The 12,331-nt window shown below is 50.4% G+C and overlaps 1 protein-coding gene and 1 long non-coding RNA gene across 2 annotated transcripts in view; both read left to right on the forward strand.

Moving 5' to 3' along the window:
• Window positions 1–2,554, forward strand: part of LOC116087401 — a 3,061-nt gene extending 507 nt beyond the window's left edge. Inside the window, exon 2 of the long non-coding RNA XR_004117424.1 lies at window positions 21–2,554. This is a non-coding gene — a long non-coding RNA (uncharacterized LOC116087401). The remainder of the gene's footprint in view (window positions 1–20) is intronic.
• Window positions 1–12,331, forward strand: part of Pard6g (par-6 family cell polarity regulator gamma) — a 74,011-nt gene that overhangs the window by 46,260 nt on the left and 15,420 nt on the right. The gene's annotated exons all lie outside the window — the stretch shown is intronic.

Below are 12,331 nucleotides of genomic sequence, written 5' to 3' on the forward strand. Positions count from 1 at the left end.
ACTGAGCAGGCCAGGGCCAGGTAGTCCCCAGAGCCACATACTAGCCATGAAGTTATTTCTCATGCACTTCCTGTTCACACCTGACGCCACAGGAGATGCATGGTGAGCCTTACGTCCCAGATTGTAGAGACGCAGTCTACCCTGACTCTCTTCAGAGTGGCATCCAGCAAACTTAGGAGGGCTGTTAGCCGAGGCCCTGCCTGCCTCTGACTTGGATCTCTATAAGAACTGCAAGACCCCTGTTTCCTTTATTTCTCCTCCATGGTGAGCATTCAAGGAACGGTGGGAGGCAACCGTTGTTGGGCCACGTCAGGGTCGGAAGAGGCCTGGGGTCTCTGGTGTGCCCTGCCCATGGGAAAGGCAAGTAGGAGGCTGGGCTGGGGGGATTCAGAGCCAGCACAGACATGTGGGGAGGCAGGCTGGCGTGAGGAAGGTGCCCAGCTCTCAGAACTATGCTTCCGGTTGACCTCTCCGTTCTGAGAGGAATGGGGGAGTCGTGCTTGGAAGAAGCACAGACTGTGAGATCCAGGGCCCTATTCCCCCAGACTTCCACAGGGTGCGGTATGCAAGCTGGAGTACTTGACATAGGCGGCAGACGGCAGGCTGGGACACAAGGGTGTCTCCCTCGCCCTCCACAGCGCCACAAAGTCCTGTATCTAATTAAACTGCACCGGAGAGCGGGGAGGGACAGGGAGGAACGTCTCTGTTGCATGCTTTTGGTTAAGCTCATTATCTGAGAACAGCACCCAAACTCGAGTTTTCCGGATTCACACCCTCAGGGCCACCGAGGTCCCAGTAGACGCAGAGCCTGGCAACAGACTAGAAGTCCTAGTCAGTAGCCTCAACTATACAACTCAGTAGCCTCAAGGTCTGGAACCTTACAGGTCGTCTCCGCTCCCTTGTGCCTCAGTTTCCCGATTTGTTAGCTGCAGGTCTCAGGGGATTTAAGCGTCCAATCTTGTCATGTGAATGTCAGCTACTGTCCCCCTGGGCCGAGCTGCGTCTAGGGAGAAGGCCGTGCTCGCACAGTGGGTGTCTGGGGACAGGAAGGCATGTTCCAGGCACTGAGAAGCTGGGTATTGGCATGCCTGGTCTTTATTCACCAAGCTGCAAGGGACTGAGGTGGCCTCTGCTGCTCTCCACTACTCCACGAGAGCTGGCAGGTAACCGACCCGCGGACCTGCTCAAGGGGAGGGCTGTCTTGAGGCTGCTCTCAGGCGATCTGTAAGCCTCGCTTACACTCGCTGCCTGTGGATTTCAGCCGACGGCACGGTAGCATCCGCACACTTTCTGTCATGAGAAGCATACATTCTACTCACTTTGAAACAAAAGTCTAGAAGCCATTGAGGCCCCCGGACTGGTCCTCACGAGGAAGAGCCTGATGGTGTGTGCTGCTCACCTCACTAGAGTAGAAACAGGATGTAGGCCCTGAGGGGCCGCACACAGCTTGGAGCAGCCCACGTGATCTTTGGGGAGAAGACCACTGGCCTCAGAATTCTACATAGAATTCTATGTAGACTTCTACCGTAGAGGAATTCTACATAGAAGCCACTCTGATGTCTTAAACTGCATCTAACACCGATGCCTAAGTTTGATTTCTACTGCTGTGGTAAAGAGGACCAAAAGCAACTTGGTGGTAAAAGGGTTTTTAATGGCTTAGCCATCCCAGTCCCAATCTATCAGGAAGGTAAGTCGTGACAGGACCTCAAGCAGGAGCCAGGCAGCAGGAACTGAAGCTGAAGCTATAGAAGAACACTGCTGACTGGCTCACTTGGCTTGCTTATTTATTCAAGCCAGGACTTCTTGCCCAGCAGTGGCAAGATCTAGAGGCTTGGCCTCCCAGATCAGCCATTCATCAAGAAAGGGTCCCACAGATTTGCCTGTAGGCCTGGTGGAGACATTTTCCCAGTTCAACGTCCCTCTTCCCAGATGACTATAGTTTGTGTCAAGCTGACAAAAAACAAAAAACAAAAACAAAAAACTAATGAACACAGGATCAAAAGTAAATTTTTATGTGTTACTCTTGGTGTAGGTTGGTCTCCAACTAGCAGTCCCCTGCCTCTATCTTCCAAGTGCTGACCTTACCGCCATGAACCACCACCCCCTGGTTCTTATGTGGTTCTTCTTATATAGCAGGAGGAGTAGAAGCTCCAGCCAGCCAGAGCCCTGTCAGCGCACGACTGCGGACAGGATGGAGAGCACAGCGGGAGTTTGCATGCATGCATACTGACCGCGTATGCACGGATGTGGGTTCACACATGTATCCTGAAAGAGCATATGTGTACCTATTTATACACATGTGTAAAGGTTTGTGTGTGCACAGAGATTATGAGGGTGTGTGAGAATTAGGGTATATGCACACACTCGTCTCATTGTGTGTACCCTGGGGTATTTGGTTATGTACCTAGAGTAACTAACTTCACCTCAGGGCGCTATGACATTCAGGTACTTTTGACTCCAAGTTTGGATAAGAAAGCCAATAGAAGTTAGTGTGCTTCCATTAAAATGTATTTTATCACTTTACAATACATTAAAATTGGTTACTTTCTGAGGATCCAGTTGGCTGCTGAGGGCAACTCTTTATGAAAGAGCCAAGACACACCTTTGTGCCCACACAGCCCTAGCCCTGTTCTCATTAGAAAGGGTATAACATTCAGTGTTTGAGTGGAATATACCCAGGGTATGACCCCAGACATTGCACAGTATCACACGCTCATGGTGTGAGCTGCAGACTCAAAAACTTCTAATAATGTGCTAGAAAGAATGAGTGTGTGGACATCGCACTTGGAGCAGGAAGCTGAAGGCAGAGGTGAACTTTGTACATACACGTCTGTGCACAGGGCTGGACTGACCTGTCCTCGTGGTGTGTATCTAGCTCCCACTTGGAGCCCCTTGATACCACTTCCAGCTAGACAGTCTGAGAAAATGGCTCGGGAAATGTGCCTCGCAACCATCTGCGTTAGCTTCTAGCTGTTGCTAGTCACCCCATTGAGCCTCTCTGTACTGTGTCACCTGATTAGATCTAAGCATAGTGCTGATTGGGGGGCAAGAGTCTTAGAGATATTGTCATGGTCTCATGTCATATCCTGTATGGGAGGGAGGAGGCCATGTGCAGGACTCTGTGGTGCGGCCAAGTCTAGTCGGCCGCAGGGAGAGAAGACACCACTCTTAGAGTGGCTCGCCTCCCCACTGTAGAAATCCCTAAGATGGCAGGACTTCACTAAGATGCTGGGGCCAGAGTGACTGAAAAACTGATCTCTTCCATCTTGAGTGTATATCTTGAATACCAACTCCTTCCACATTGCCTTAACAGCTTGTAGCTTGTTTGTAAAGAAAATAAGATATGGTTTGTAAAGAAAAATGATATGGTTTTATTTATGAGTATCTGACAAGGGTGTGATTGGCCCTGTTAATGAAACAGCATTAGCAGATTCCTGACAGCAGCAGAGAAGCGAGCTCCTATGCGCACGCCATACCATTAAAACACAGTGGCTAGCAGCTCCTTTTGTTTCTCTTAATCATTGCTCTGACTAAACAGGCAGGCGAGGGCCCAGGGTTGACCCTCATGACTGCGCCTCACTGTGTGCAGCTGGGCCCAGCAGTCTCAGATTGCTAAAAGACCATTGTAACCAAAATAGAAGCACTCAAGAACCGACAGAATAAAGAACCCTCGGCAGGGACCCTCGGCAGGGACACACAGCCACATTCAGTTTAACTAGAATTCACAGCAAGGGCAGCCAGGCCCTGAGCAGTGGTGCTCTTTGGGCCTCAGGCCTGCTCATAAGCCGTTGGTGGAACTCCCTTCGGAGATAACAGACCTGGACCCACTTAAAGATGGAGGACAGACTCTCCTGGGATAGGGGGCTTGTGTGCGACTCACGCTCACAGGTAGCAGAGTCCAGCTGATGCTTTCAGGTTTCAGTTTGTTGATGTTTAAGGGAAGAAGCATCGTAGACTGAAAAAGCGAAGGTTGGACTCTCAAAGGCATCTGACATCTATGCAACACGTCAGAACACACCGTGCGAAAACTTTGTGGTGGCACAAAGTGGCGCCGTGTCCCCGCCCACCCAGAGTGTCCAACTGGCCCGTCATCAGTGCCTTCTCAGAACCACGCAGCATTGCCACAGTAGACTCTAGAGCACTTTCACCATCCACCCAAAAGGACTGTCCCCATCAGCAGTCACCCTAACACCCTGCCTGCCCCTGGAAACCACTCATGTACCTCCAGCCTGAGTAGGTTTCCCATTCTGATGTTTTGTATACATGGGACCTTACTGTTCATGCGCTTCCTTCGCTCGGCATGTCATTTCCAAGGGCTGTCCGTGTTACAGCATGTACCGCTGCCTCACTGCTCCTTGTGATGGGGTAAGATCCCCGTGGGTGGAGCCTTGCCTGCTTTGTTTGCTCTTTGTGGTTAGCAGGCATTCGGTCTGTGTGCGCCCTTCAGCTGTCCTAATCGTGAGTGTTCCTTAGTGTGGCCCTGTGCACGTAGGTGAGCGTGGTGATCATCAGTCACAGGAGAACCCAGCAGTGTCACTCCCAGAGGGGTTTACTGCTCACCTGCAGCCAGTTTGTTTCTAGCTAAGGCTAGAAGAATAAGGAGAGGCACTCCCATCCTGCTCCTGCCCTGGCGGGTCCCTGTGAGTGCCCCCATCTGGTTAAGAGGCCTGGCATGCCTCGTCCATCAGGAGGCATCGGCTCAGGTACATTGACTTCATTTTGTCTGGAAAACAGAAAAGGCCAAGGAAATTGAAGCTGCTTGACCACTGACATAGCCCACAGGAAGCACAAGGTGGGATCTTCCAGGCAGCGCCTGTCCCCACAGAAGTCAGAATTTCACCATTATGGGTGCATGGTCGCACACTTAGCCCTGGGTGCCGGGCTCTGGGCCCAGGGTAGGTGTCCACATCTACTCTCCAGCAAAAAGACTTTGCTGGCAGGTTTCACCTATTTCATTTTCCCTTCTTTACTAATTAAAATTTTATAGGAACTGTTCCGGCCACTTTGAAACAGAGGGATCATTGTGACTGGCTTTGCTGAATTTAGCTGATTGTGGCCTGGAAGGCAGGGAGTGCTGGGGCCAGAGGAATATTCTGCGGGCATAAATGGCGGATCTCCCATGCACAGAGGATGACAGAAGACAAAGCATGTGGGGAGACAGCGGCTGGCTGGGGGCTTGCACTGAGCTTGGCTTTGTGTGCACTCTATCCGCAGGCTTCCCTCCCTTGCTGGCCTGAACCCTCAGGAAGTCTCCCCAGCCAGGGGAACTGTCTGGCACCAGGGGACCGATGCGTAGTTTTAGAGCAGCTGGGAAAATGGACATATGTTCCTGCTCTGCCCGAATGGCATTTCCTGACCTGTGCTCACTTGCTGCTTATTGGAAAGAGCCTGACTCTTGTCTTGTTCCCCACTGTCTCTCCCTGTGCTAGACTCTATCACCCTGTACCCCATCTTTAGTTTCCCTTCAGAACCCTAATTCAAAGGACGTAGGTTCCCGTTCACGGCCTCCTTTTTGATTATGCTTCTGCCAGGTCTCATAGGTATCCCACCGTGAGAGCAGACTGCCTGTCCGCAGGCCCTGTGTGAGGCCCAAGCCGGCTGCCTCCTGCGAGCCGAGGCGGCCAGGAGGAAGGCTGAGGAACGATTTCTGACCAGCTGGGCTGTAGCTTACAGCTTTTTAAAAAGCATATGCAGCTTCAGTCAGATGAACAGCCCTGTGCCCAGAACTGAAAAATAAAACGGAAATATCAATCTAAAAAGCCTCTGGAAACATTGACCCAAATAATAGTAGGTCCTGATTTTTCAATCATTCAGAAGTCTACTACGTGCCTGTAACTGTTCCTCATGAGAACTGAGCTGAGCTGCTCGCTTCCCAGATGACCTGGAGGTAATCACCTACAAACACAAAAGTGTTGACTTCGCTTCCTTTATACCAACGAAAGCTACTTTGTATTCGTTTTCAAGACACATTAGCCGAAACCGCCCCCCAACATATGAAGTGATTTTACTGTACATTTTCAGCTATCATTGGAAGGAACTTCAGGGTTCAGGTGGTGTCAGACCGTGGGAGGATTGACTCCTTAGGCATTAACGAGCAAAGTCTTTCTTAAAAACTCTTTTTGTTTGTTTTCTTTTGCACATGAGAGTCCACCCACTTCCAAAACAATGATTCCACGATGCTGGTGCCCACCCCTCCCTGTGTATGTGGGTGTATCGTCAGTGAACATGGAAGGCAGCACTGAGAACCAGCAGGACGGTTAGGTGCAGATCAGAGACAAGTGGAGGGGAACACGGGGGCAAAGGCAGGCGGTTCTGGGCAGCGAGAAGCCCTGGGAATGGCCCACACCCAGGGAAGCTGGCAGATGTGGAGAGGGAGCTATAGGAGCAGCGTGGTGGGTGGGGCCAGGAGAAATGTGGGTCTGTGGGGCAGCTCTTCCTTTTTTGTTGTTGTTGGGGGTTTTTTTTGGGTTTTTTTTTTTTTTGGTTTTTTTTTTTTGTTTTTGTTTTTTGTTTTTTCGAGTCAGGGTTTCTCTGTGTAGCCCTGGCTATCCTGGAACTCACTCTGTAGACCAGGCTGTCCTCGAACTCAGAAATCCACCTGCCTCTGCCTCCCAAGTGCTGGGACTAAAGGTGTGGGTGGGGCAGCTCTTCTAATTTGCACACAGGTGCACCTCATGTGGAGGTGCATTTCCCTGGACTTTCCCCATCTGTGAAGACGTGCACTCAAGCTGACCCTCCCCGTGCCTTCAGGCCTTCTGGCAGGAGGGAGCAGGAGAGGAGGTTAGTCATTGGACAGTGTGAGTTCGGAAGTGTCAGCTCTCACAGGCCCTGTGTGAGTTCTTCTGAGACTGAGCCTCTGGGCTGTCTGCCTTCCCCTCCTACCCGTAATGGCCACCTCTCAGCTATTTCCTGTCACACAGACTAACCCTAAAAGATTCCAGGCATTTGAAGAACCATCTTTGTTGGAGATGTGAGTGTGAAGCAAGGGTCTCCCTTCCTCTCAGTGGTATTTTGGCTAGATAACTCTTTTCAGTCAGACGTTAACTAGCAAAGATCTTTTGTTTGTGCACATTGTTAGCTCATCTGCACTCCTGGCCTCTCCCAGGGGGGGCCGTACTGCTCCCACTGGTCATGGCTGCCTTAGGCCCTTCCTTTAAGGGGGTTGTGGACCAGACCACCTGGGCCTGGCTATCCGCTGTAGCTGGCCTTCCTGGAAGAGTCAGAAGGACGAGCAAGTTCCCCGCAGAGCTTTGTGAGCAGTTCTCCCTCATCCTTGCGGCTAGTCCTCACTCCCTGGCCCCTGGCATCTTAAGTAACTTTTATGACTACCACACTCCTCCTTTCTGGGAATAGTGAGCAGTGGCCCTCTGGCACAACCCCGAAGGGGAGAAGTGACAAGGAAAGGTGCAGAGAGAGACATTTGAGGAGACTGAAGCAGACCGGAAGCTACTTCCTTCTCTTGTCCTAACTCTGTCTTCACCCTCTCCTCACCTCTGCCGTGGCTCCATCGTCTCCACCACGAAGCTATACTGACCACCGTGGGTCACGAGGGAAGACGCTCTTAGGTTCCCCAGCACTGCCCGGAACATCTGCAATCTCTGGGAGGTTCCACCCTCCCCGTCCTTGTGGGATCCACAGGCCATGGGCTGACTCATCACCTGGCAGTCTCTGGGGAGGCCTGGGGCTACAGAAGGTGTCCTAACAAACCGCCTTGGTAAAGTCAACCCTAAGGTTGGGCTGGGCATCTGTGTGTGTGGTGGGGGGCTGCAGCTGCACTTCCCTGGGGCTCTCCCAGGTATACCTCTCACCCCCTCCTTGGGGAATTTCAGTTCCCACCCCAAAGGACAGAATATCGTGGAGAGCTTTTGCTTTCTGTAGAGGAAGCCATGTTGTTGCCCTTCAACTACTCCCACATGGCAAAAGGAATGAGCACTGAACGAGAGCAGCTGGGAGTTGGGAGCTCAGTAGCAGTGACACGTGAACATGCCAGATGGCCATGAACACAGGCCCCTTACGTCTGGGTAAAAGGGACAAGGTTTGCAAAGCCAAACCAAGATATCACTGAGCAGACAGGCCCTGTCTACCCAGTGACTTGGAACCGACTCTGCTGGTTGGAGAAAATTTTATTGAAACCAATACAGCTATAAAAAAATAATTCTCTGGGGCTGGAGAGATGGCTCAGTGGTTAAGAGCACTGAGGCCCTGAGTTCGATTCCCAGCAACCACATAGTGGCTCACAGCTATCTGTAATGGATGCCCTCTCTGGTGTGTCTGAAGTCAGCTGTGTTGTCATATACATAAAATAAGTAAATCTTTTAAAAATAAATAATTCCCTTTCCCCAAAAGGTGTCACCACCAGGATTCACACAGATATGCTCCATGTCTCCAAGAATGACCGGACTTACTCACTTGCCATTAGTTGGTTTGTTGTTGTTGTTGTTGTTTTGGTTTTTTTTTTTTTCGTTTGTCTGCTTGTTTTTAAGGGGCAAATCATAACTGTCTGGTCAAACTGGACAAACGAAAAAAGAAAATCACTCTCCCCTCTCAACAGACAGCCGTTCACCCATGTGTGCATGTATAGACATGCTTGTTGTACAGGTGTGCCCTGTTTTTCAGGGCTTATGTAAGTGATTAGTGTTCGGCCTGTGACCCAGGCTCTGCACACATGACCCAGAGTTCAGTTCATCCTGAGTGTCCACACACAGCTCAGCCGCTGGTCCCAGGTGAGGCTCCACATTCTTCAGCCTTCATTCTTTGCTTGTCAGTGTGAGAACATGAGTCTGGGCAGGCAGTGGGCGAGGCCCCTCTGGGACTGGCCTGTGCTTTCCCCTTTCCAATCCCACAGATGTCCACGCCCGCTCACTTCTGGCCAAGTTAACTGCCCCTGTGCTCTCCGTGGAGGCCAGGACCAGGCGGGATGGGAGTCGAGATCAGGTGCTTGTCTAGGCGTTTGGAGCTTTTTCATTTCTTATTTGAAAAGAATAGGGAGTGTGCAGGATAGGTTGTTACTTACGAATTGAGTTGAGATGGGAAAGCCTGCCTGTGTTCTAAGTGTAAGCATGGCGCTAGACATGTCCATCAATCTCCTGATGAAGCCGGGGAGAGCCTGGATGACAAGTCCATACTCATGTGCTTTTGAAAAGAGAAGGTAACGTCTAGTTTCTGGCCCCTGTCCTTTAGTGGCTCTTCTATCCTCTTGGGCCCACCTCTGTTCTGTGGATACTGCCTGTCTGTGAAGCCCCACCTGTCTGTCTTACCCTCTGCCCCGCCCACACCCTGGCCAGAGGTCGTTCTTCTTCCACACTGTGGATTATTCCTAATCACAGACCCTCAGTGTAGAGCTTCTCCCCCTTTGAAAGCTCCTCCCCAAGCCAGCTGCCTTAGATCCGCTAACCACTGAGCAGGTGACAGCGAGGCACTCATGCCCATGATGGGGCTGATGCACATTTGGGAATATTGGTTTTAGAGATGCTGCCTCTGGGCTTTCCCGCTGAGTGCAAGTGGGAGGCCTGCAACACAGATCAGTTAGCATGCAGCAGCCCTACTTCTGTGAACAAGTCACCCAATGGCACGGGCTGGCTGATCATGCGTGTTCTCTATGGCCAGCATGGCAGGGATGCTTGTTAGGCACCCAGTGCCCACCCAGAGAGACTGAAGAGATTGGTAGTGCTCCATCCCCGTGTCACTGCAGAGAAGGCTCTATCCTCACAGAGAACCATGCAGACAACATGTACAAGAACACATGGTGTGTGATGTGTATAATATGTATAAGTACACATGGTGCTCTCAACTGTGTTGTGTCCCTCAGATGCATATGCTGTAACCCCAGCCAACTATAGGATCATCAGGAGAAAAACTAAGACCAAATGGAGTTGCAAGGGAGGGCAGAGCGCCCCCCCCCCATCCAGAGTTTGTAATGGAAAATGTTAGCGCCAGACTGTTGATAGCGGGTAGGATTACTGGACCTTTCCTGTTTTGTTATTCTGTCTAGTCTGTTCACCATTGTGTCGCCCTGTGTAAGAGTCAGAGAAGCTGGGTCCTGAGGTCACATTGCAGCCTCTAGCCTCAGTTTCCCTTCTGCCAGAAGATGCCAACCACAAAAATCTGCAAGAACAATGAGCAACTGGGTGGGCGGCTCTCACAAGCCTCTAGGAACTTAGCTGGAAAGGGGTTTGGCCATGACCTTGCTTAAGTTCAACGTACAGAGGGCCAGGTACAGACCGAGGGTTTTGTAGGCAGCAAGACAGCACAGTCTCAAGTCAGCTCACACATAGCAAACAGTTCCTCAGGCCAGCAAACTCCAGTGCACTAGAAAGAGGCTCTTGACCAAGCAGGAAGGCCTCTGTGCGCCAAGCCCTAGAGCCTGGGAACACACAGCACTGTGCATGCTCGTGACCTGGGACTCTCGAATCCACAGAGAACTCTGGGTGCTAGATCCAAGACAGCACACGGGCTTCCGTGAGCACATGGCGTGAGCTTCAGGAGCCCACCAGAGCCCTCACCCCACACTCAGGGATCACGTCCTTTTGCAGAGAAAGCATCGTCAGCATTTGGTATTCTTTTTACTTTGCAACTTTCAAGAAAGGGTTGTTTGAAGAAACTTATTTAGTAGGGAGAAAAACCACCTATTTCTGCTTTCTTCCGTGGGCATCCCTGGGATACAGCTGCTCTTCCCCACGGCTGTGGCCTATTCCAAACAGGTTGTTTTAGTACCCGTCATGACCATGCTCCCTACCCTAGTAGTTCTGTTTCTTTCCATTTTCTTACCTGCCTGGTAGATGTTTTTAAGCAGCCCAGTTCCCAATGTGCAATACATTTGTGTGAAGTTGGAGGCACTGGTGGCTGTACACTGTGGCCCTTGAACTCTAACATTGATCCATTCATTTTCACACCACGCCCCTTCTCTTAGCACTTGGTGGGGTGGAACCAGTTCTCTAAGGCTGACAGAGAAGCACAGGGTGATGCTTGCTTTTCTGTTGTCATAACCCAGGGCAACAATCACTGTGTTTGGTACACAGAGATGTATGAGGACATAGCTCGGGATCTGTACAATCCCTTATGCTTAAGGAGGAAGGACTGATTTGGACTTATTGTTTGAAAGTACAGTTTATTGTGTTGGGAAAGGCATGGTGGTAGCAGTTGCTTTAACTGTGGCAGCAGGGGTATATGAGCTGGTCAGTTGTGCTTTAACCACAGACAGAAAGCAGTAAGATGAGTGCTAGTTCACTGCAGATGATTCAACACACACACACACACACACACACACACACACACACACACACACACGGATTACCAATGACCGAAAAGCTTGTAGGCATGTTTGCTGTAGCATTGTTCACAATAGGCAACAGTAGAAACAACCAAGTGAATATCCATGGCTGAGTGAACAGATTAATGCCATGAATCTGTAGGAGGGAACAGAATTTAGCCATGTAAGAAAGTTAACTTGTACAGTGTGGACAAACCTTGAGGAAACACTGGGAAATGAAAGAAGCCAGACAAAGAGAACTGTGTTGCCAAATTATGTTCATATGAAGTGTTGTACAGGCAAATGCCTAAAAGAACCAATGAGGTTATCAGGGCCAAGAAGATGGGGACATTAGTTGTACAGGCTTCTTGTGGGGTGAAAAAAAAATCCTATCGTGGGTAGTGGCAATGGTTGCACAGCATACTAAAAATCACTAAATTGTATATTCTAAAAATGGTTGTAACTCAAAAGAGAGGGAGGGAGGGGAGAATGGAGGGAGGGAAGAAGGGGAGAGACAGAGAGACAGAGACAGAGAGACAGAGACAGAGGGGGGCAGAAAGGGATGAAGAGCAATGGGAACTAATGAGCAGACAGTAGGTAAAGGGTCAGCATCATTGCCTTGCCAGCCCGTTTGGATGCCCTTCTGTCTCCTCTTAATTTTGATCATGAAAACTTTCTGTAAAGGATAGAGGTGTTACCATGCCAGCCTCTCTAGAGACAGTGTGTGCGAGACAGAAGGTACAAGTTCTTCATGGAGGACTCCCTCGCTGTCAGCAAGGGAGCACCGAGGTGAGAGCGGGCTGGCCAAGGAGTGCTCACAGTGCTGGGGTGCTTTGCTCATTATTTCTGCACCCACTTTCTTCCGACAGTGGCTACCGATGATCTGCCCCCGCATGGGCTAAGGCCCACAGGCCTCGCATACGTAGTCAAGCACCTCATTCCCATTCCTGAAATGTGAATTCTTTCTAGTGGAGGGAAATAAGAAGAAGCCAGAGCCAGTAGCTGATAGGAAATGCTTGCGCTTGTGCTTGTGAGAAGGTCCCTTTCCCATCTCTCCTCTTTTTTTTTTTTTTTTTTTTTTTT

Source organism: Mastomys coucha, unplaced genomic scaffold (assembly GCF_008632895.1).
Source record: "Mastomys coucha isolate ucsf_1 unplaced genomic scaffold, UCSF_Mcou_1 pScaffold13, whole genome shotgun sequence".
NCBI classification, from domain to species: Eukaryota; Metazoa; Chordata; class Mammalia; order Rodentia; family Muridae; genus Mastomys; species Mastomys coucha.